The sequence below is a fragment of the Macrotis lagotis genome, chromosome 8 (genome assembly GCF_037893015.1).
Source record: "Macrotis lagotis isolate mMagLag1 chromosome 8, bilby.v1.9.chrom.fasta, whole genome shotgun sequence".
Lineage (NCBI taxonomy): Eukaryota > Metazoa > Chordata > Mammalia > Peramelemorphia > Peramelidae > Macrotis > Macrotis lagotis.
In genome coordinates, this window is record NC_133665.1 from 77,310,213 (window position 1) to 77,335,411 (window position 25,199).

The window sequence follows — 25,199 nt, forward strand, 5'->3', positions numbered from 1 at the left end:
TTTTGTGTAAGTGACCATAGAATGTACGTAATATAGGTATTATTTCCCCCCTTTCACAGATGAGAAAACAGGATCAGCAAGTTTACATAGCGATTTTTAAGATTGCTTAGTTAGTAGAAAGCTCAGACCAGATTCAACCTATTTTTATGATTTGAAGCACAGTACTAACTTTACTTTATCTCTTTATTTCAGTTTTGAAGAAAATCTTTATCAACATTCCCATTATTGCTTAAGAACATGCAAAAGCTTAGTCCATATTCTAGGTAAGATTTTTACTTCAGCATATCTTGCCACTATCTTCTGAAAACTATATTTTGTCATCCATCATCTCAAATAGCAGTAATGCTAATAAGTAATGGCTTAACATAACACATGAAATTTTCATTTTAGAAATGGCAGATTCACTGTCAATATTATTATCACTCAAATAATGTCATGGCACCAATATTCTGCCTTTATTCTCAACAATTTGCTAATCAAGATTAAATAAAAAGGATTGAATTCCTTTTAAATGGGAAATATCAGGATTATGCAAAGAAATATCAGTTCCCTGTGGTGTCCAATCTGCAAATCAAAATCCTTAAATCCTACTTAGCATCTTGCTGTCTCTGAAATTGTCATTAACAAATTCTTCTAACTTGGAATCCAACAAGAGGTCCATTTGCTTCCAATACCTTTCATAAGGTATAAATGAACATCACCTGCATTTTATCCCCAGATTTGCTAGTTTCTTGATAAAAGTTGGTAGCATGAGTAGAAGGCTTCTCTCATTTGAGTTTTAATTATGTCCTGCACATGGAGGCTTAAAAAATTAAATTCAAATTGCAACCAAGACATAAGATAAGGACTAATAACAATATCATCAGCTAATTGAGAATGAAATAACTTCCATGTTCATGTTCAACTTTGGTTAAATAAGCCAATTATAGGCAAATGAAAAGCATTTTAAATATAATGTATATGATCAGTAAAAATAACTTTGTACTGAACTGATGTTTATATTAAAATCTGTAATTTGTTCAGTATTTAAATCTAATGCACTATATGAGTTCACAATGAGAATGTGCTGCATTTCAAATAGATTTGATTTTTATCAAATTTATCTTCTTGTCATGGAAATTATTCTTGCCACAATAGAAAGAGAACATATACAGTAAACTCACTCTAAATTACTCTTGCTATAGAGGTTGAGAAATTCCTTTTTGTTTTAGATTTTTTTTTACAAGACAATTGGTTTAAGTGGATTTCGCAAGACCACACAACTAGGTAATTATTAAGTGTCTGAGGTCCGATTGGAACACAGGTCCTGCTGACTCCAGGGCTGGTGCTTTATCCACTGTACCACCTAGCTGCCCTGAGAAATTCTTTTGAAACAATTAACTTTCCTTTCCATTAGATACTAAATTTCACTTAGATTGTTTACAGATTTTTTTCTGACTTCCCTCACTAGAAATTGGTCATCTTTTTCATGCAATTAAAATGAAATCATGATATATTGAGACTATTCAATCTAATTGATAGAATATATCCTTGAATGATAACTAATATGGAGGGTTAATCTGATGAGAATATCTTTCCTTGAGGGCTCTTGTTCGTGGTGTTGCAAAGAAGTTTTCTCAGAAATACAAAGTCCAGTTCTAAGAGTGAAATAGTGCTGTTACTTCATTTACTTCTCCAGGATAAGGCATTAGTTAAAAATATCAGATTCATAATGTCACATCTTTGTTTCAGAAATCTTCAATGGTTCCTATTTTTACAGTATCAATTCAGAATAATATTCCTAGTTAATGAGATTCTTCATGTCTCTGTAATTTTACCCCATGTTATAGACAGTATTTAATTGTATTTACTATTAATAGGTGGTTCTTTCTCCACTGAAGAGAAAGTTTCCTGGAGACTCAAACTTCTTATATTTTTGTGTACTTGGGATTTCATGAGTTTGTGCTTCTACATGTTAATTAAGAGAATATGCCCAGCAGGAGAACTACAACTCTAATGTAGAAGACCATGATTTTGTACCTTACTTCTTCCTAGCTTGTGATTTCAAGATCAAGTATTGGAAGGTCTTCAAAATTAAATCACTCTGAACTCCATAAATAGCCTTAATATGTAACCATATTTTTTTCAGCCCAATATCCATAGTAAATTCTATAAACCTGTCACAGGATGGTATCTATGACTATAAACAAGACAGTCATGCAAACACCTTCAATTTTTTTTTAAGATTTTGCCAGGCAAATGGGGTTAAGTGGCTTGCCCAAGGCCACACAGCTAGGTAATTATTAATTCTCTGAGGCCAGATTTGAACTCAGGTACTCCTGATTCCAGGGTCAGTGCTCTATCCACTGTACTACCTAGCCACCTGAGAATTCATACTCTTAAGGAAGAAAAATAAAGTATAAGAAATAGCAAAATTATATAATAAGATAATGGGTTTTTTTTTGTTTGTTTTGTTTTTCTAAATTGAAGGTAAGAGTCTTTGGTCTTTGTTCAAACTCCACAATTCTTTCTCTGGATAGAAATGGAATTCTCCATTGCAAATACCCCAAAATAGTCCAGGATTGCTACCCTGTTGATGTGAGCAAGTCAATTAAGGTAGATCATCACTCCAATGTTGCTGTTAGGATGTACAATGTTCTTCTGGTTTTGCTCATCTTACTCAAGCATCAGTTCATGCAAATACTTCCAGGCTTCTCTGAATTCCCATCTCTCCTGGTTTCTAGTAGGAAAATAGTGTTCCATGACATACATATGCCACAGTTTCTTAGGCCATTCCCCAATTGAAGGACATTCGCTTAGTTTCCAATTCTTTGCCACCACAAACAGGACTGCTATGAATATTTTTGTAAAAGTGATGTTTTTAGCCTTTTTCATAATCTCTTTGGGGTATAGACCCAGTAGTGGTATTGCTAGATCAAAGAGTATGTACATTTTTGTTGCCCTTTGGGCATGATTCCAAATTGCTCTCCATAAAGGTTGGATGAGTTCACAGCTTCACCAATAATTTATTAGTCTCCCAGATTTCTCAAATCCCTTCCAAAATTGATCATTTTCCTTTCTAGTCCTATTGGCCACCAGGAGAGTTGTGAGGTGGTACCTCAGAGGTGTTTTAATTTGCATTTCCCTAATAAGTGGTGATTTAGAGCAATTTTTCATATGATTATGGATCACTTTTATTTCCTCATCTGTAAATTGCCTTTACATATCCTTTGGCCATTTGTCAATTGGGGAATGTTTTTTTTTTTTTTTTATTGATACTTTGAGTCAATTCCCTGTATATTTCAGAAATGAGTCCTTTGTCAGAAATACTAGTTGTAAAAATTGCTTCCCAATTTACTACATTTCTTTTGATCTTGGTTACAGTGGTTTTGTCTGTGCCAAAGCGTTTTAATTTAATGTAATCAAAATCATCTAGTTTGTTTTTCATGATGTTCTCTATCTCTTCCTTGGTCATAAACTGCTTCCCTTTCCATAGATCTGACAGGTAAACTACTCCTTCTACTTTGCTTATAATATTGTTTTTTTATGTCTAAATCCTGTATCCATTTTGATCTTATCTTGGTATAGGGTGTGAGGTTGGTCTGATTTAAGTTTCTTCCATACTAACTTCCAATTTTCCCAACAACTTTTATCAAAGAAAGAATTTTTATCCCAAAACCTGGACTCAGGGTTTATCAAATAGCAGATTGCTATAATCATTTCCTGCTATTGCACCTAATCTATTTCACTGGTCCACCATTCTATTTCTTAGGCAATACAAGACAGTTTTGATGACAGATGCTTTAATAATATAATTTTAGATCTGGTAAGGCTATTCCACCTTCTTTTGTACTTTTTTTCATTGAATACCTGGAAATTCTTTATGTTTTATTTCTCCATATAAGTTTACTTAAATTTTTTTCTAACTCATTAAAGAAATTTTTTAGAATTTTGATTCATTTGGCACTAAATAAGTAGTTTAGTTTTGCTAGAATTGTCAATTTTATTATATTAACTTGACCTATTCTTGAGCAATTGATATTTGCCCCCTGTTATTTAAATCTGACTTCATTTATATGAGAAGTGTTTTTTTAATTGTTTTCAAAAAGTTTTTGAGTCTTCCTTGGCAGGTAGACTCAAGGTATTTTATATTATATTGTATATATAATATAATATAATATAATATAATATATAATATATAATTATATATATATATTATATTTTATATTATATATATTGATTTTCTTTTTTTTAATAGTTTTTTTTCAAGGCAATGGGGTTAAGTGGCTTGCCCAAGGCCACATGGCTAGGTAATCATTTAGTGCCTGAGGTCAGATTTGAACACAGGTACTCCTGACTCCAAGGCTGGTGCTCTATCCACTGTGCCACCTAGGTGCCCTTGAGGTTACTTTGAATGACATTTCTTTTTCCAGTTCTTTTGCTGCATCTTGCTAGTCACATATAGAAATGTTGAGGATTTATGAAGGTTTATCTCATATCCTGAGACTTTACTAACATTACTAATTATTTCTAGTAGCTTTTAGATGACTTTTTGGGATTCTCTTCCTTCCCAATTCTGATTCCTTCAATTTCTTTTTCTTCTCATATTGCTGAAGCTAACATTCTTATCTAATATAATATTGAATAATAGTGGTGATATTGGGCATCCTTGTTTCATCCCTGATCTGATTGGGAATGCCACCCTAACCATTTTTTTCCAATTTACCTTACTTGCATTTCCTGTCTGTGATGAATCCAGAGTAAGCTCACAGAGTAGATATTCTCTATATTGAGATTTAGGAATGACTTTTTAGAGAACCTCTGGTCTAACACCCCAATTTCACATAAAGATATGAAGATCTGGAAAGGCTAAATCACCTGTTCAATGTCAGACAAATGAAGAGAACACAGGTGTAGTAGAGCATTTGTCTGATACAACCTTATTAAACATAATGTTGCTTTTTAAAAATTGTGATCATTTATGGTCCATGGGTATTCGCTTTCCTTATTTGAGCTCCTAACTTATCATCTGGTTGTAGTATGGCAGAATGGGCATGAACTGATTCTAGGAAACCTGGTCCTAAAAGACTCATATATGATCATGGAGTAAATTTTATAGTCACCATTTCTAAAAAATACCATGAGTCAAATCTCAGGGTGCCTCATAAGTGTGACCTTTGGGATTGTTATGTTTTGTTTTGTTGTTAACTCTAATAGCATGAGACATTCTCACTTTTAGGATGATTTGGGAGCACCCAGGATTGTAGTCAGCTGGTTTCGATCCAAGGAAGATAGCTTAATTTGCATTTTTTCATTTTCATCTTCTATTTTCCATTGCTTGTTTTCTTGAATATTTCAATAAAAAAGTTGTTGCTTTGTATTAATTCAAATAAATTCATCTATTGAGTAAAAGTAGTCAAATAATCAATGAATAATATTAGCTGATTATGTGAAGAAGTCTGGCAAAGATTTTATTTGTGCTGATAGCAACAATCTGGTGCCTCAAAATGAGATTGAGATTTCTGGATCAGACCTTAAAATATCTGAATGATAGACTTCATGCCAGTGATGGGAGTACTAATTGGGAATATTGTATATCTTAAACTTTAAATTGAGGAGGAAAAGAGAATGAACAAATTGAACTTTTAAGTTTCTAGAGCTAAACATAGAAAAAAGACATTAATTTAAAAAGTAACCCATAAGTGGAAAGACAAAAATCCAAAAAAGTCATGCATCAAAATGATGATATCAAATGTGTTCACAAATTTAAAAAATATAGGCAATAGCAAATAAAAAGAATTCTTAAAAGAAATATATATATATTTTAAAACTTTTAGAGATAAGACCCAAAATTTGATCAGGTTTCTCTAAAATTTTAACTTAATCCAAAAGTACAGAACAGATAGAACTAGATTGTGTACAGAAAAGTTGACTTCCATATACTAATTAGATATATTTGCTATAAATACATAGATGAACCAAGAGGCAAAAGAAATAGGTGAGAAGCATATTGTTTAAAATCAACAGATAATCAATATTATCTTTGCCATATGTTGAAGACTTCCTAGATAGAAATAGGTAAAAAAGAAGTCTTGGGAAATGTATTAGAAGTATAGCACAAAATCATGATTTATTACTAATAGTAAAGTTCACGCACATTCCCTGAATTGTCTGATTTTTTTTGAACTAATGATAATTCTATCCTCCAAAAAGTGATTAAAAATAATCTTGGAAACTGTTTTACAAGATTATATTTTTATTTGTTAACCACATTTCATTTCTGAAGTAGAAATTATGATAAGAGCCATAACTAAATATTCCATCTTAATGTTAGTAATAGTAATGGAGAATAAATTATCTTGATTTGAAGCAATTATCTCTCTGAGATTTTAAAAGATACAGAAAAAAAGATAGAATTCCAAAGGCTAACATTATACAGAGAGACAAACTTAGAAGAGCTAAGAAATCCCTCAATTAGGTCAAAATAAAACAAGACAAACCAGGCAAATGGCAAAGAAACAAATACTAAACCTAAAACCTCCAATTCTTACAAGAACAAGAGACTCTTATCTGAAGAAAATAATGCTGATGCAGTGACTCATTAACCGATTTAGATGTGGAGAAGATATCTACAGAAAAAGGAACAAGGGGGCAGCTAGGTGGCACAGCAGATAGAGCACCAGGCCTGGAGTCAGGAGGACCTGAGTTCAAACCCAGCCTCGGACACTCAATAATTGCCTCGCTCTGCAATCTTGGGTAAATCACTTAACCCCATTGCCTTGAAAAATCTAAAAAAAAAATAAGGAAAAGGAAAATAAAACAGATAATCAAAACTGATTATAAATATGTTGCACACATAAAAATATAAAAAAAGAGAATGAAGTACTAAATTCCAGAATTAATTGAGACTAGTAAAGCCTCCTTTAAAATGCAGGAAATATTTCCATATTTTTATCTATATAAGAGGTAAGTGGATTATCACAAAAGGGATAAAAAATTTGCAACAGATAAACAAAATAATGAAAAAAGATGATTGTATAATGTACAACTATTCAATTTTTATTTAACATTTGCTTCTTTGACAATAAGAATGAACTTATGTTTAGAAATGATTGAACAGGGGTGGCTAGGTGGCACAGTGGATAAAGCATTGGCCCTGGAGTCAGGAATACCTGGGTTCAAATCCGGTCTCAGACACTTAATAATTACCTAACTGTGTGGCCTTGGGCAAGCCTCTTAACCCCATTTGCCTTGCAAAAACCTTAAAAAAAAAGAAAGGATTGAACAAAAATTAGTTCCTAGGGATATAAAAGCATAAAGATAATTTATTTATTCATAAATAATTATAAAAATATATTATAAGTTCTCATAGAAATAAATAATATATATGTTATCAGTGTATATACATAAAGCATACATTTGCATATATATGGATATATATATTATATATATATATATATATAATATATATTATTATGAAGATACTACCTGTTAATTAAAAGTTGAAGTTGAAGATGGAGGAGAGAAGACAGGCAATGTCCAAAAGTCTCCTGATCTTCCCTCATATATAATATGAAACAAGCTTCTTGAAAGAAATATGATCAATAAAACCCAGAAAGAGAAGCTAGGAGAAGAACATCTAACTCAAGGTTTGTCTTCTGGGATCATGGGTAAGACCGGATGCAGAGGCTGGACTCTGCTGGGAGCACAGGACAGGGTGAGAGCCTGAGAGTGGGACTAGATTGCCAGAAGTGATGGACACTCATGACTTTGTGGTGACTCAGATAGAATTATTTAAAAAAATACCTCCTTACAAAGGGGAACAGTAAGGAAGGATGGAAGAGAATGAATGGCGTAAATCTCATTACATAAAGAGGTACAAAAGACCTATTGTAATAGAGGGGAGGAAAGGAGAAGCTAAGAGCTATCTGAATCTTGCTCTCATCAGACTTGGCTGAAAGTTACTTTATACACACATACTCAGTTAAGTTAAGAAACTTTTCTTACATTTCAAGTACTAAAAGGGGAAAAGGGTAGGGGAGAGATGGGGAGTGGGGAGAAAAAGGGCTACTAATAGAAGGAAGGGAAGGAAGAAGGGAAAAAGGGAAAGGAGAAAGAAAGGGGTGAGAGGTTGATATAGGAGGCCAAACACACTGAAGGTGGCAGTATTCAGAAACAAAGTACTGGGGAATATGGATAAATTGAAAAAAATGGGGGAAATACTAACAGAGGGAAGATAGCATGGAGGGCAATACAGAGTTGGTAATTATAACTTGAATGTGAATGGGATGAACTCTTCCTTAAAACAAAAGCAAATATAATAAAAATAACAATTCTACCAAAACTAATTTACCTGTTTAGTGCCCTACCAATTAAAAAGTCAAAAAAATTTCTTTAATGAGTTAGAAAAAGTTGTGACTAAATTCATATGGAGAAATAAAAAGTCAAAAATTTCCAGGGATTCAATGAAAAAAAAAGTGCAAAAGAAGGTGGCTTAGCCTTACTAGATCTAAAATTATATTATAAAGCACATCATTAAAATTGTCTGGTATTTGCTAAGAAATAGATTAGTGGATCAGTGAAATATATTAGGTGCGATAGCAGGAATTGATTATAGTAATATGCTATTTGATAAACCTAAAGAGTTCAGCTATTGGGATTAAAAACTCTCTTTGAAAAACTGTCAGGAAAATTGGAAGTTAGTATGGAAGAAATTTAGATGAGACCAACACCTCACACCCTATACCAAGATAAGATCAAAAAGGATATAGCATTTAGACATAAAAAACAATATTATGAGCAAACTAGAATATTAAGCAGTAGTATACCTGGCAGATCTATGGAAATGGAAGCAGTTTATGACCAAAGAAGAGATAGAGAACATCACAAAAAACAAACTAGATAATTTTGGTTACATTAAATTAAAAAGCTTGTGTACAGACAAAACCACTGTAACCAAAGTAAAAAAAAAATGTAGTAAATTGGGAAACAATTTTTACAACTAGTATTTTTGACGAGGAACTCATTTCTAAACTATACAGAGAACTGAGTCAAATTTTCAAGAAAAACAAGCCATTCCCCAATTGACAAATGGTCAAAGGATATACAAAGGTAATATATAGATGAGGAAATCAAAGTGATCCATAGTCATATGAAAAATTGCTCTAAATCATTCCTTAATAGAGAAATGTCAATAAAAGTAACTCTGAAATGCCACCTCAAGCTTCTCAGACTGGCCAATATGAACAGAAAGGACAATGATCAATGTTGGAAGGGATGTGGGAAATCTGGGACACTAGTACATTGTGGATGGAGCTATGAACTCATCCAAGTGTTCTGGAGACCAATTTGGAATTATGCCCAAAGGGCAACAAAAATGTGCATACCCTTTGATCCAGGAATATCACTACTGGGTCTATACCCTGAAGAGATGATGAAAAAAGGTTAAAAGCATCACTTGTACAAAAATATTCATAGCGACCCTGTTTTTGGTGGCAAAGCATTGGAAATTAAGTGAATGTCATTCAATTGGGTAATGGATTAATAAACTGTGGTATATGTATGTCATGGAACACTAATATTCTAAGAGGAATATAGATTGGTAGAAATCCTAGACATGATAGACTTTTGGAGTGAATTAAAAGAAGATAGAAAGGAATCTACTTTCTTTTCTGCAGTATATGGCACATACACAAAAATTCACCATGTACTAGGGCATAAAAACCTAATAAACAATTGAAGAACAGCAGAAATAGTGAATACATCTTTCTTAGAACCCAATGCAATAAAAATCATATGCAATATTGTGCCAGGGACATTTAGGCCCAGAACTAATTGTAAACTAAAATCCTCATTTAAAGAATGAGTGGATCAAACAACAAATTATAGAAAGAATTAATTATTTCATCCAAGAAAATGACAATAATGAAACAACACACCAAAACCTATGGGATATACACAAAACAGCTGTAAATGCTTATATAAATAAATTAGAGGAAGAGGAAATCAATAAACTTAATATGCAACTAAAAATTACAGAGAGAACAAATTAACCCCCCCAATTACATACCAAATTAGAAATTCTGAAAATTAAAGTAGAAATTATTAAAATCAAAAGCAAGAAAGCTATTGAACTAATAAATAAAACCAAGAATTGATTTTGTTAAAAATCAATAAAATTGATAAACCTCTGGTCATTTTGATTAAAAAAAGAAACAAGAGTGGTAGCTAGGTGGCACAGTGGATAGAGCACTGGCCCTGGAGTTAGGAGTACCTGAGTTCAAATCCTGCTTCAGACACTTAATAATTACTTAGCTGTGTGGCCTTGGGCAATCCACTTAACCCCCATTCACCTTGCAAACACCTAAAAAGAAAAGAAACAAGAAAAAACATTGTTAGTATCATAAATGAAAAGGGTGAGGGTGAACTCACCAGAATGAGAAGGAAATTAATATTTTGAATCATTTTGTCCAACTCTATGTCAATAAATTTGACAATGTAAGTTAAATGGACAAATATTTTTGAAAAGATAGAAGCTGCCCTGGTTAATTGAAGAAGAAAATACCTAAATGACATTATCTCAGAAAAAGAAATTCAAAAACCATTATTGATCTCCCTAAAGAAAAATCTCCAGAGTCAGATGAATTCACAAATGAATTCTATGAACATTTAAGGAACAACTGTTTCCAGTTCTATATAAACTCTTTGGAAAAAATAGGAGAAAACAGAACTCTGCCTAACTCTTTCTATGACACCAATATGGTGCTGATACCTAAACAAGGAAGAATTAAAACAGAGAAAGAAAGTTATAGGCCTATCTCCCTGAGGAATATAGATGGAAAAATCTTAAATAAAATCTTAGCAAAATGAATACAACATATTATCACTAGGATAATAAATTATGACCAAGTAGGATTTATCCCAAGAATGGAAGGTTGGTTCAATATTAGGAAAACTGTCAGTATAATCAGTAATATCAATAACAAACCTATCAGAAATCATATGATTATATAAAAAGATTCTGAAAAAGCTTTTGACAAATTACAGCACCCACTCCTACTAAAAACTCTAAATGGCATAGCAATAAATGAATTTTTCATTAGAGTAATAAGCAGTATCTATCTGAAAACATCAGCAAGCATTATATTCATTGGGGATAGACTACAGGCATTCCCAGTAAGATAAGGGGTGAAACAAGGTTTCCCATTATCACCACTACTATTCATTATAATATTAGATAATTAGATATGTAAGCTTCAGCAAGAAAAGAAAAGAAAAAAAACTGAAAGAATTAGAATTGGGATGGAAGAGACAGAAATCTCACACTTTGCAGATGATATGATGTCATACCTAGAGAATCCAAAAAAATCATCTAAAAAACTACTAGAAATAATTAGCAACTTTAGCAAGGTCACAGGATTTAAAATAACTATCACAAATCCTCAACATTTCTATATATGTTTGGCAAGATGCAGCAGAAAGAGCTGGAAAGAGAAATGCCATTCAAAATAACATCAGACAATATAAAATACCTGGGAGTCTTCCTGCCAAGGCAGATTCAAAAAATTTTTGAAAACAATTAAAAAACACTTTTCACAGAAATAAAATCAGACTTAAAAACTGGGCAAAGATCAACTACTCATTGGTGAGCAAATATAATAATAATGAAAATTCTACCAAAATTAATTGGTGCCCTACCAATCAAAATTCCAAATAATTACTTTAATGAGTTAAAAAAATTATAAGTAAATTCTTATGGAGACATAAAAAGGCAAGAATCTCCAGAGATTTAATGAAAAAAAAGTGCAAAAGAAGGTGCCTTAGCTCTACCTGATCTAAAATTATATTATAAAACATCAGTCATCAAAACTCTCCAGTATTGGCTAAGAAATAGAGTGATGTATAAGTGGAATAGACGAGGTTCAATAGCAGGAATTCATTATAGTAATCTGCTGTTTGGTAAATCCAAAGAGTCCAGCTATTGGGATAAAAACTCTCTCTTCAATAAAAACTGCTGCGAAAATTGGAAGTTAGTATGGAAGAAACTTGGATTAGACAAAAACCTCATACTCTATACCAAGATAAGATCAAAATGGATACAGGATCTAGATATTAAAAACAATATTATAAGCAAACTAGGTGATCAAGGAATAGTTTACTTGTCAGATCTATGGAAAAGGGAGAAGGTTATGACCAAAGAAGGGATGGAGAACATAATTAAAAATAAACTAGACAATTTTGATTACATTAAATTAAAAAGCTTTTGCACAGAAAAAAAGCACTGTCTCCAAGATAAAAGAAATGTAGTAAATTGGGAAACAATTTTTATTCCTAGTAATTCTGATAAAGGACTCATTTCTAAAATATACAGAGAACTGAGTAAAATTTAATAAAATAAAAGATGTCTTGCACCAATTGACAAATGGTCTAAGGATATGCAAAGGCAATTTACAGATGAGGAAATCAAAATGATCCAGGGTCGTATGAAAAATTGCTCTAAATCACTACTTATTAGAGAAATGTAAATTAACCATGTCTGAGGTACCACCTCACACCTCTCAGACTGGCCAATATAACTAGAAAGGGAAATGACCAATGTTGGAAGGGATGTGGGAGATCTGGGACACTGATACATTGTTGCTGGAGCTGTGAACTAATCCAACCTTTCTGGAGAATTTGGAATTATGCCCAAAAGGCAATAAAATGTGCATACCTTTGATCCAGAAATATCACTACTGGGTCTATAACCTGAAGAGATTATGAAAAAGGATAAAAAAAATATTCATATTATGAAAAAGGGTACAAAATATTCAGAGCAGCTCTGTTTGTGGTGGGAAGTAATTGGAAATTGAGTGAATGTCTATCAATTGGGGAGTAGCTTAATAAACTGTGGTGCATGTGATGGAACACTGTTGATCTATTAGAAGCCAGGAGGCAGGCGAATTCAGGGAAGCCTGGAAGGATTTGCATGAACTGATGCTGATTGAGATGAACAAAACCTGAAGAACCTTGTACACCCTAACAACTGAATAGGAGGGATGATCAACCTTAATTGACTTGCTTATATCAACAGGGCAACAATCAGGCACAAATTCTGGATATCTGTGACATAGAATACCACCTCTATCCTGTGAAAGAATTGTAGAGTTTGAACAAAAACCAAGACTATTACTTTTATTTTTTAGAAGATGTTATCTTATTATATAATTCTGCTATGTATTATACATTATGTTTCTGCCTTAGGTATATGATTTCTGTCTCTTCACATTCTAGACAAATGCATACAATGGAAACAATGTAAAGACCAACAAACTGCCTTCTGTGGGGGGGGGGAGAAGCAAGATTAGGTGAAAAATTGTAAAATTCAAAATGAATAAAATCTTTCTAAAACAGAATTCATAGAGATGGCTGAATTCAATTCAATTGAAGCTATTGTCTACTACATATAAGTAAAGAGAATATTCAGATACCAATGTGCTCACTAATCAATTCAATTTATGTGAAAATGAATTGAAAGACAATGATGAAAATATATTTGAAAAATGAAAAAATAAAACATTATTTAATATTAAACATCCATGATAACGATATATCAGAGTTCATATTTCACAAATTCATAGACTCAAAATTTGTGAATTAGGAAAGACTATAGAAAATTCAACAAATTCAGGGATTTTCCTTTAAAGATGTGACCCAGACATAGCAATCACCAAATTGATGAGTGATAGGGTTGGGGCCAGAACTCCATTTTATTTTATGTTTTGTTCCATTCTTTGCAACTTCGATGCGGGGAGGGGTAAGAGCATCTAAAAGGATAAAAAAGCAAGTATCTTTTGCAAGTGAAAATAAAATAGCACCTTTCACATACATGGTATAAAAGAGAAATTGTGTTTAACTCATATTTGTGATCTTTCAGACACTGTTTTTGACTGAAAAGTTTTTAGAATTTTATATCAATAGACTATAATACCATGTTTTTTAGAATTATTTTTGTTTTTTTAATTTATTTATTTTCATCCATTTGTGCATGTATATTTTCAAGTTTCAAAATTTCTGTCCATCTTCCCTTCCCACCCCCTCATGGTGAACATAAGTTTAGCATCATACATACATATTTTGATAAACATGTTTACAGATTAATATTAGTTATTTTTTATTTTTATAAAGTTTTCATCAGATTCTGGAAGGTTGTTTCTTTTTGTGTTTTTTGTTTTGTTTTGTTTTTCTTCCTCTGGAAGGGGATAACATAGTCATTAGATGGTCTAATACAATTGTCATAACTCTCTGAAATACTGAGAGGAACTGCTTCCATTAAGTTTGGAAAATTTTATCAAATTCAAATTTAATCTGATCTTAAAACTATAGAAGTATTATAATAGTTTTAATAGCACAGGGAAGTAGTATGGCACCATGGCTAGAGAGTTTGATTTTGAACCAGCTAGGAAGGTCTGATTTCACATCATATTTTTGTCATTAATTGTCTGACCATAGGGAAATAATTTATTCTTCAGAGAGCCTAGACATTTCTTTAAGCACTGACTTGTAACGTGGTCAGAGTTAAAGAACTGGACCTACTATCCAAATCTTAAAACCTCACTAACCTCTAAAAAACTGAGGACAATAGCAAGAATAATGCACAACAATTTCATCAATTTCCATAGTATAAGAACTAAAAAATCTATGGAGGTAAAATCCAGTGGTGTAAGAACAGACAAAATAATCCCCATATTCAATTAAACCTTAAACATTCCTAATGGCATGGTTCTGTGGAAGTCACCTCTGACTGTCTCAGTTTCTTGAATTAAGAAATGGAGATTATAATATCATTTTCTGAAGATTATGATGATTAATCAATTAATCCCTAAACATTTATTAAGCTTCTAGTATATTCCAGACAATTTGCTAAATTTGAGACCATTAGCTCTCCTTGAAGCAAAAGACTCAAAGCCCAGCTGACAGTCCTTTCTCCAATTTTGTCCCTACCCCAGAAGTCATTTGGTTCAGAAATTGAGTCATCTGAAACCTGAATTTGGGAGTTTGCCAACATAGTTTTGAGAAGTCCAATGAGAGTATCATAGTGAAGGTAAGAGTCATAAGCTGAGAAGTAAGGGAAGGTAAGAATTTAAATTTGAATTTGCCAAAGATCTAAGAAGGGAAAAAGTATCAATTAATTATCTTAAACATAAGCTGAAAACCAATGGGTAAGATATCAAAAACAGAAATCAATGTGACTTTTCAGGTGAAGGACAATTCCTTGATTTCCATTTCTTTGTCCTCACAAAAAGAACCACTGTAAATTTTTGTGCAAAAAGATCTTTTCCATTTTATGCTGCTATCTTTGGAATACAGACTTTGTACTGGTATTGCTATGGATATGCATGGTTTTATAACTCTTTCTACATAATTCCAAATTGCTCTCCCATAAGGTTGGGTCAATTTGCAACTCCACTAATAGTGTTTTAGTTTCCAAATATCCCCACATGCCCTTCAGCATTTGTCATTTCCCTTTTCTCTCATATTAACTAATCTAGGGAGATATCTCCAAGTTGTTTTAATTTGTATGTTTCTAATAAATAGTGAAGTAAAGCACATTTAATTTGATTATAGATAGCTTTGATTTCTTTATCTGAAATTGATCATGAGACTCTTTGGGGAATTGGGGAATAACTTTTATTGTTATAAATTTCTACTTCAGAGAAACTTGGTCCATTTTTAACAGTAAAGATTATTGTTATTTTCTTTTATTCAAATTTTTCAACTATTATACTTATCCCTCTTTCTCCTTTAACCTTGTCATTCCTCAAAAGTGTTTTGTTTCTGACCACCATCTCCCCTAATCCACTCATCTTTCTATTAGCATCCCTGTTTCTTTTATGCATTATCATTTTTGTGAGGTAAGATAGATTTTGATATTCAACTGAATTTGAAATATTATTTCACTATCTGAACCAATTTTTTTGATTGTAAAATTCAAACATTATCCACTAATTCCACCATCTTATCCTTCACTTTAAAAAGTTCTTTTATGTCTCTTTTGCCCGTAATCTTGAACACACTGTAAATCTTCCTTTCACCATTTCCCAGTATTTCCCTTTCTCATCACTTAATTTTATTTTTTAGCTATTTCCCACCATAGTCAACTGAGAGAAATAATTATTAATAATGCATTGAGCAGATCCTGAGTACCCCCCTTTTTAGTTTCAATTTAACAAAAATTTAAGAATGTTTTCTTGAAGAATATTGCTGTTAATGAAATGGGACTTACTTTCTTCTTTCTACCACACCCATGTGGAATAGTCATTATATTTTCTCAGACTTGGTTGGATCATGAATTCTTTGAAATGCTAGTCCAATGCTGGGAGTCTGAGTATACAGATAACCTCCCTCTTCCAGGGTGACATAATGTCACTCAACTTCCATCTTTATATTCTTCTCTCATTTATTGCTAACCAATCATGGTCCATTTCTCCACTGAGGAATATTTACTTTTCAAACAATATATAAATTGTGAGCCTGTGCTATATCATCTTTTGTCTAAGTGAAATGAACCAATGAATTCTTTTAATAATAAGCCTGCTGTCCTTATTAATTAAATGATTTAATTACCTCAAAACTATGTTTCCCAAAGGCTTTTAATTATAAGATGATACTCATGACCTCTATATACACTCTTTCCAACTGCCCTGATAATGATAAAGCTCTTAATATCTACAGGTATCATCTTCCCATATATGGATTTCAACTGTTTGACCATATTCAATCCCTTAATATTTTTCTTTTTTGCTATGCTTTTCTAGAAGTCTTGTGTTAGAAAGTAATGTTTCCTCTTCAGATCTGGTCTTTTCATCAGAAAATCTTGAAAGTTTTCTATTTAATTAAATATCTTAAAGGATTATACTCAATATCACTGAATAGGTCACTTTTTGTTTTAATCTTAACTTCTCTGCCTTGTGGAATATTATATACCATGTCCTCTGATCCTTCAATATAGAAGATGCTAAATCCTTGATAATTCTGATTGTTGTTCCATTATATTTGATAATTCTTTTTGGATACTTGAAGTAGTTTCTCTCTGACTGGGGAGTGCTGGAGTTTGACTATGAATTGAGTGTAAAAACTACAAGTTTCATTTTGGAATATATATATATATATATATATATATATACTAAAAGTATTTATTAGGTGTTTACTATGTGCCAGGTAGCTTCTAATAAATGTCAGTTCTTGTCATGGAAATGAAATCAAGTGGAGCTATGGAGAGAGAGTGTATAGTGAGCAAGCATGTACTGTTTCCATCTATCCATCTATCTATCTATCTATCTATCTATCTATCTATCTATCTATCTATCCATCTATCCATTCATCCATCCATCCATCCATTTATCTATCTATCCATCTATCTTTCTAAAATAGATGATACCCCAAAATAGAAGGTAGAAGACCTATAACGTTTACCCATTTTCTTGTCAGTTGTCAGAAGTGAGTGAGTTCAAATGAGAGCTGAGTGTCAGGCACAATAACATAAAACAGGACTTAGTGAGGGAATGTAAAAAGTAAAAGCACAAAAGATATTGAAAAGAAATATCTTTAATTCCATTTTAAACACATAGAAAACATATTAAATCTTTGCCACATGAATTAATTGCAATGCATTTATAACATAAAAGAAGATAAATAATAATGATAATAGAATGAAATCAGAAAGGCACAGAGAATGAAATAAGAAAACAAATCAAATTAAAATGGAGAAGATAAAGGGTTTTTTCTTTATTACTTGATTACTTTTCTTAATTACTTAAAAATAATTAAATAACTTGATTATAAGAAGGAGCAATAAGGAATTAATAAGCTAAGTAACATTCAAAAAGGAGGGGAAAAGGTAAGAAACAGGAGGGGAATTTTGAGAATACTAGAAGATATTTGCCAGGGAAAAACTAAATATGATCATGAAGTGCTGGATATGACTGACCAACATTTTCATTCAATTTTAAATGTATTTTGTCCTTTATATAGATAAATTTTGTGTCCCATTTGAGAATATCTTTTCTTCCTACTATACTCCATACATGTAATTGACAGTTGCCAAAATTGTTGCAGCAAAAGCTCATATGATCTTTTTCTTTAGGATTTGGTGATCTGTGTCACTGGGAAAAGGCAATGTGACAGGTTAATTTTTGAAGTCTCAGTATCTTCAAGGTAAAAGCACAAAACCCATTTCTTATACTTTCCTCACTTAACTCAGAAATCCTATTAATAGGCAAAAAAGCTCGAATTCCAAAGGCAATAAATGTTTGTATCAATTATGATGGTGAATGAAATCTTAGAAAACTTAGATACAACAGACCTATAGAGAAAACTTAATTGGAACAGAAAAGACCATACCTTTCTTCTCAGCAGTGCATAGCACTTTTGCCAAAATTGACCATATCCTAGGGCACAAAAAAACCCTTAAAATCAAATGCAGGAAGGCAGAAACAATAAATACACACTTCTAAGATAATGATGCAATAAAAATTATAGGTAATAAAAGTTCAGGGAAAGATAAGCCAAGAAATAATTGGAAATTAAATAACTTTTTCTTAAATAATAGGTCGATCAAACAGCAAAAAACACAGAAATGATCACTAATGATATCCAAGAAAATGATAATAATAGACATCATAACAAAATTTATGGGATGTAGCCAAGGCAATTTTGAGGGGAAACTTTATATCTCTATCTGCCTATATGAATAAAATAGAGAAAGAGGAGGTCAATGAATTGGGTATGCAACTAAAAAAGTTAGAAAAAGAACAAATTAAACATCACCAATTACGTAACAAATTAGAAATTCTGAAAATCAAGGGAGAGATAAATAAAATAAAAAGCAAAAAAAAATTGATCTCATAAATAAATCTAAGAGTTGGTTTTATGAAAAAGCCAATAATATAGCCAAACCTCTGGTTAGTCTGATTTTAAAAAATTGAGAAGATAACCAAAAAACCAGTATATAAAAAAAAAATGAAAAGGGTGAACTAACCACCAATGAGGAGGAAATTAAAGAGATAGGTGTTACTTTGCCAAACTATATGCCAATAAATTGGACAACTTGAGTGAAATGGATGAATGTTTACAAAAATGCAAACTGCAGAGGGTGGCTAGGTGGATAGAGCACTGGCCCTGGAGTCAGTAGTACCTGAGATCAAATCTGGCCTCAGTCACTTAATAATTACCTAGCTGTGTAGCCTTGGACAAGGCACTTAACCCCATTGCCTTGCAAAAAAAAAAAAACCAAAAACAAAACAACAACCAAAAAAACCTAAAAAACTGCAAACTGCCCAGATTACAAGAAGAGAAAATAAATTTCTTTTTTTTTTAAAGATTTTATTTTTTTACAATTTTTCTACCAATCTTACCTACCTCCCCCCACCTCCCCACAGACAGCAATTTGTAAGTCTTTATTTTGTTTCCATGTTGTACATTGATCCAAATTGAGTGTGTTGAAAGAGAAATCATATTGTAGGGTTCTGGTTTTTAATCCACTCTGCTATTCGCATATGTTTTAAGGGATAGTTCATTCCATTCACATTCAAAGTTATGATTACTAATTCTTTATTGCCCTCCATGCTATCTTCCCTCTGTTTGTATTTCCCCCCTTCTCCCCTCCCATGCATATTCCCCAGTGTGTTGTTTCTGAATATCACTCACCTTCTGTGTGTTTGTCCTTCTAGATAACTCCCTCCCCTTTCTCTCCCCTTTTCCTTTTTCCCTGTTCACTTCCCTACCTTTTGTTAGTTCCCCTTTCCCCTCCCCCTCCCTTTCTCTGCCCCCACTCCCCTTTTCTCCTTTTAATACATGAAAGGTCAGATGTTTTTTAAGTTAACTAAGTATGTGTAAATTGACTTTAAGCCAAGTCTGATGAGAAGAAGGTTCAGGTCTTTCTCATCTCCTCTCTTCTTCCCCTCTATTACCATAGGAATTTTGTATCTCTTAATGTAATGAGATTTACCCCCATTCAACCCCTCCCTCCTCCCATCTTCTTCCTGTTCCCCTTTTTAAGGAGGTAGTGTTTTTAAAAATCATTCTATCTGAGTCATAGAAAATTCTGAGTATCTGTCACTTCTAGCTAAGTACATTCTATCAAATAGAGTAAAAATTCTTGAGAGTTATTAGAGTCTTTCTTCCAAGTGGGGTTAAAGTCAGTTATATCCCATTGGATAGCAGTCTCATTGATAGGTCATGAATGTCCATGACTTCTGGCTAGGTATATTCTCTCTGTTAAAGTTAGAATTCTCAAGATTTATGAGAATCTTTTCCCCCATTTGTTGGATAGCAGATTTTTTTCTTTTACCGTTCCTCCTTTTTTTTTTAAAGTTTCATGTGTCTCTCTCTTTTTTTTTTTTTTTGCAAGGCAAATGGGGTTAAGTGGCTTGCCACACAGCTAGGTAATTATTAAGTGTCTGAGACCAGATTTGAACCCAGGTACTCCTGACTCCAAGGCCGGTGCTTCATCCACTGTGCCACCTAACCCCCGTTTCATGTGTCTCTTGAACCTCCTGTTTGATGTCCAAATTTTCTATTTAGCTCTGGTCTTTTCATCAGGAATTTTTTGGAATTTTTCTAGGAAATAAATTTCTTAAATAACCCCATTTCAGAAAAAGAAATTGAAGAAACCATCAATAAATGACCTAAGAAAAAGTCTCCAGGTTAAGATCGATTTACAATTGAATTCTACCAAACATTTAAGGAATAATTAATTGATATTCTACATAAACTATTTAAAAAAATAGGAGAGGAAGGAGTTCTACCAAACTCCTTTTATGACACCTACATGGTGCTGATGCCCAAATAAGAAAGAACCAAAACAAAGAGAATTACAGACCAATCACTCTAATGAATATTCATCCAAACATCTTAAATAAAATTTTAACAATGACACTACAGTAAGTTATTACCAGAATAATACACCATGATCGGGCTGGATTTATAAAGGTAGGCAGGGAAGGTTCAACATTAGGAAAACACTCAACATAATTAAATATATCAACATTGAAACCAACAGAAACCATATGATTATCTCAATAGAAGTTGAAAAAGCCTTTGATAAAATACATCTACCAATTCCTATTAAAAAGACTAGAAAGTATAGGAATAAATGGAGTTTTCCTTAAAACAATAAATAGTATCTATCTAAAACAAATATTATGTTTAATGGTAAGAAACTCAGAGTATTTCCAATAAATTCACAGGTGAAACAAAAATGCCCACTATCATCATTATTATTTAACATAGAATTATAAATGCTAGGAATAGCAATAAGGGAAGAGAAAGAAATTGAAGGAATCAGAATGGGCAATGAGGAAGCAAAATTTTCACTCTTTGCAGTTGATATGATGGTATACCTAGAGAAGCTGAAAAAATCATGAATAACTCCTTCAATCAATTAAAAAATTCAGCAAAGTAAAAGAATATAAAATAAATCCACATAAATCATCAACATTTCTATATATAAAAACAAAGCTCAAGAACAAGAAATAGAAACAGAATTTCCATTTAAAATAACTGTAGATAACATTAAATACTTTGGAATCTACCTCCCAAGACAAACCCAGAAATTGTATGAACGTAATTATAAAGCTCTTCTTACACAAATAAAGTCAGATCAAAATGATTTGAAAAACATAAATGTTAATGGTTAGGTCCAGCTAATATAATAAAAATGACAATCCTATCCAAATTGAATTACTTATTCAGTGCCATACCAATAAAACTGCCAAATAAATTCTTTGCCAAGCTAGAAAAAATAGTATAAAAAAATTCATCTGGAGTAAAAAAATAGCAAGAATAGCAAGAGATGTGATGGATAAAAATGTAAAGGAAAGTGACCTATATCGACTAGATCTAGCTCTACTATAAAGGTGCAGTCATCAAAACTGTCTGTTACTTGTTAAGAAATAGAGTAATGTATCAGTGGATTACGATAGTTTCAAAAGAAGTTGCAGTAAAATAATACAACAATCTACATCAACCTCTGGGATAAAAACTCATTATTTGACAAAAATTGTTGAGAAAACTGGAAAATAGTATGGGAAAAGCTAGGCAGAGATCTACATTTCATATACCAAAATAAGGTCAAAATAGTTACAGGATTTAGACATAAAGAGCAATACTATAGATAAATTAATAGACTAAAAATATTCTATCTGATCTATGGAAAAGGGATAAATTTATGATTGAACAAGAATTAGAGCACATTGTAAACTGCAAAATGAATGATTTTGACTACATAAAATTAAAAAGTTTTTTGAACTAATAAAATCAATGCTGCCAAAATCAGAAGAAAAGCAGAAAGCTGGGAAACACTCTTCAGAACTAAGACTTCTGATCAACATTTCATCTCTAAAATATATATAGAGAAATACATCAAATTTTGTAAGATCACAAGTCATTTCCCAATAAATAAATGATCAAAGGATATGAAAAGACAGTTTTCAAGTGAAGAAATTAAAACTATATATAAGTATAGGAAAAAATGCTCCAAATCACTATTAATTAGAGAAATATAAATTAAAATAACTATGAGGCATTATCTTGTGCCTATTATTATATTAGCCCAGATGAGAAAAAGGGAAGAAGATCAGTGTTGGAGAGGTTGTGGGAGGATTGGGACATTGATGCATGGTGGAGTTGTGAATGGATCCAACCTTGCTGGAAAGCAATATGTAATTATTCCCAAAGAGAAATAAAACTGTTCATACCCTTTGACCCCAGTAATTCCAATTTTAGCACTATATCCAGAAGTAATTGTAAAAAAATGGGGAAAAATGGAAAAAATATTCATAGCAGCTCTTTCTTTAGTGGCAAAGAATTGGAAATTGAGGGGATGACCACCAATTGGGGAATGGCTAAAGAAGTTATGGTACATGAATACTATGGAATAGTATTGTTCTATCAGACACAATAAATGTTTGGACTCTCAAGAAGCATGGAATGACTTACAGGATCTGATGCTGAGCCAAAGGATTAAAGCCAGGAGAAAAATTTACACTTCTACTCTTTGAAATGAACAACCTTTGTGGAAGCAACCCCTCTCAGCAGACCAGGGTGCTAAGACAACTGTATTTGACAGATTATGGACTATATTATCCTCAATCAGAGGAAGAAAAACAATACAAAATGCATAGGAAAAAAACACTCCCACAGACTCTGATAAAACTTTATAAACATTATCTCTTTTGCATCTCTTTCCCTTAATCCTAATTCCTCATGCCAGATATTACTAATTTGTAAATATGTTTAACAAAATATGTAAAATGCTAATCTGACAGATGCCAATTGAGGGAGTAGGGTGGGAAGGGAGGGTTGAGGGATATTCTCTTACTTGGAAATATGCATGTACAAATGGATGAAAATAATTTTAAAAAAAGGAAAAAATATCACTCTATAATTATCCCTATTATGTGCCGTTCTTATACTATTTTCTACACACTTTTAAATCTTTGTTTAAAACATCTTTCTCAGGGCAGCTAGGTGACCCAGTGGAAAGAGCACTGCCCCTGGAGTAAGGAGTACCTGAGTTCAAATCCTACCTCAGACACTTAATAATTACCTAGCTGTGTGGCCTTGGGCAATCCACTTAACCCTATTGTCTTGCAAAAATCCTATTTTTCCCTGTTCCTCATTTAACATGACTCCATTTCCTTTTTCTTTTCTGATATGAAAAAATTTTTCCTTGCCAATAGAATCAGCACCAGGTGCATTGTCACATGAGAGGAGTCTAATGGCATTCAAAATCTCTTCTTCAATTGGAACATTAATTAGGGACAGATTGACCTCAACTTGAGGTTATTGGTTTATAACTTACACATTACTTGATGGAAGTCTGTTAAAAACACTATAGAAACCTATCTGAACATATGATTACATTCCACTCCATCTTATTCAACAAAATTGGCCCCATCATACAAACCTTATCACTGATATTTAATTTTTTTCCTGTCTATTAGATACTTCCTTACTTCCTAGAAACATACTCAGATCTCTTTCAACCTCCAAAATATCTGTGGTGATCATCCATTCTCAATAGTTATCATCCATGTATCTCTTTCCTTTTGTGATTAAAATCCTTAAATAAAGTGGTAGATACTCTCACTATATTCTTAATTCTCAACAATCTGACTTTTGACCTCATCATTTAGCCAAAAATCTCTAAATTTATCAATAGTCAATTTTCATATATTTTCCCCCCACAATATTCATCCCTCCTTATCTATTTGAAAATTTCAGTAATATAAATTAAGGTCTTCTCTTTGATACCTTGTCTTCTCTATATTTTCTGTGAAACTTATTTTTTTTTGTTTTTTCTGCTTGCTTGATTAGCTCATTTTCAATCTCCTATGTTGAATCGTCTTCCAGATAATGACCATTAAAAGTTGAATTCCCTTAAGACCCAGTTGTCAGCTGTAATACCTCCTTTCTTTATACTGTTTAATTTGCTAATCTCATCAGCTCTTATGGATTCAAGTATCATTACTATGTAGATAATTCTCAGTTATATAAAACTAGTACTAACCTTGCTATGGCCTCCAGATTCCCATCTCCAGTTATCTAATGAATATTTCAATGTGGTTGTCTCAGAGACATCTTAAACTCAGCATCTCCTTTATTGAACTTATTATTTTTCCCCCCAATACCTACTCCTATTCCCATCTTCCTTATTGTCATGAAAGCTACTGCAATTCTCCTTGTTATCCTTTTAAGATAGATAGATAGACAGATAGACAGACATATAAATAGATAGATACATACATACATACATAGATAAATAGATAGGGATATGACAGAGTAAGGAGTCCAGGAGAACTAACGGGATTTTCATTTTTTCTTACTCTCTCTCTCTCTCTATTCCTCCCCTCTCTGTTCCCGCTTGTAATTTCCCTGGCTTCCCTCAGCTGACATCTCAGATCTCAAATTCTAGATGAAGAATTCCTTATTAAAACTTTGTAGTAATATTTTCCATATGTGTTATGATATTTATTTCTGATATGCTTTTATAGTTGTACTTTTAAAAATATTATTTTGATATTAAAATAGGAAGTTTTCATTTTCCTTTATGATCTCAACTGATTTTCTCATAACTTTAGAAATTTCAGTCCTTTGTTATTTGTTCTTTTAATATCACACAGTCTTTATCAACTGATTCTATCTCTCACAAGAAATAGAAAGTATGAAAAGAAAAGGGA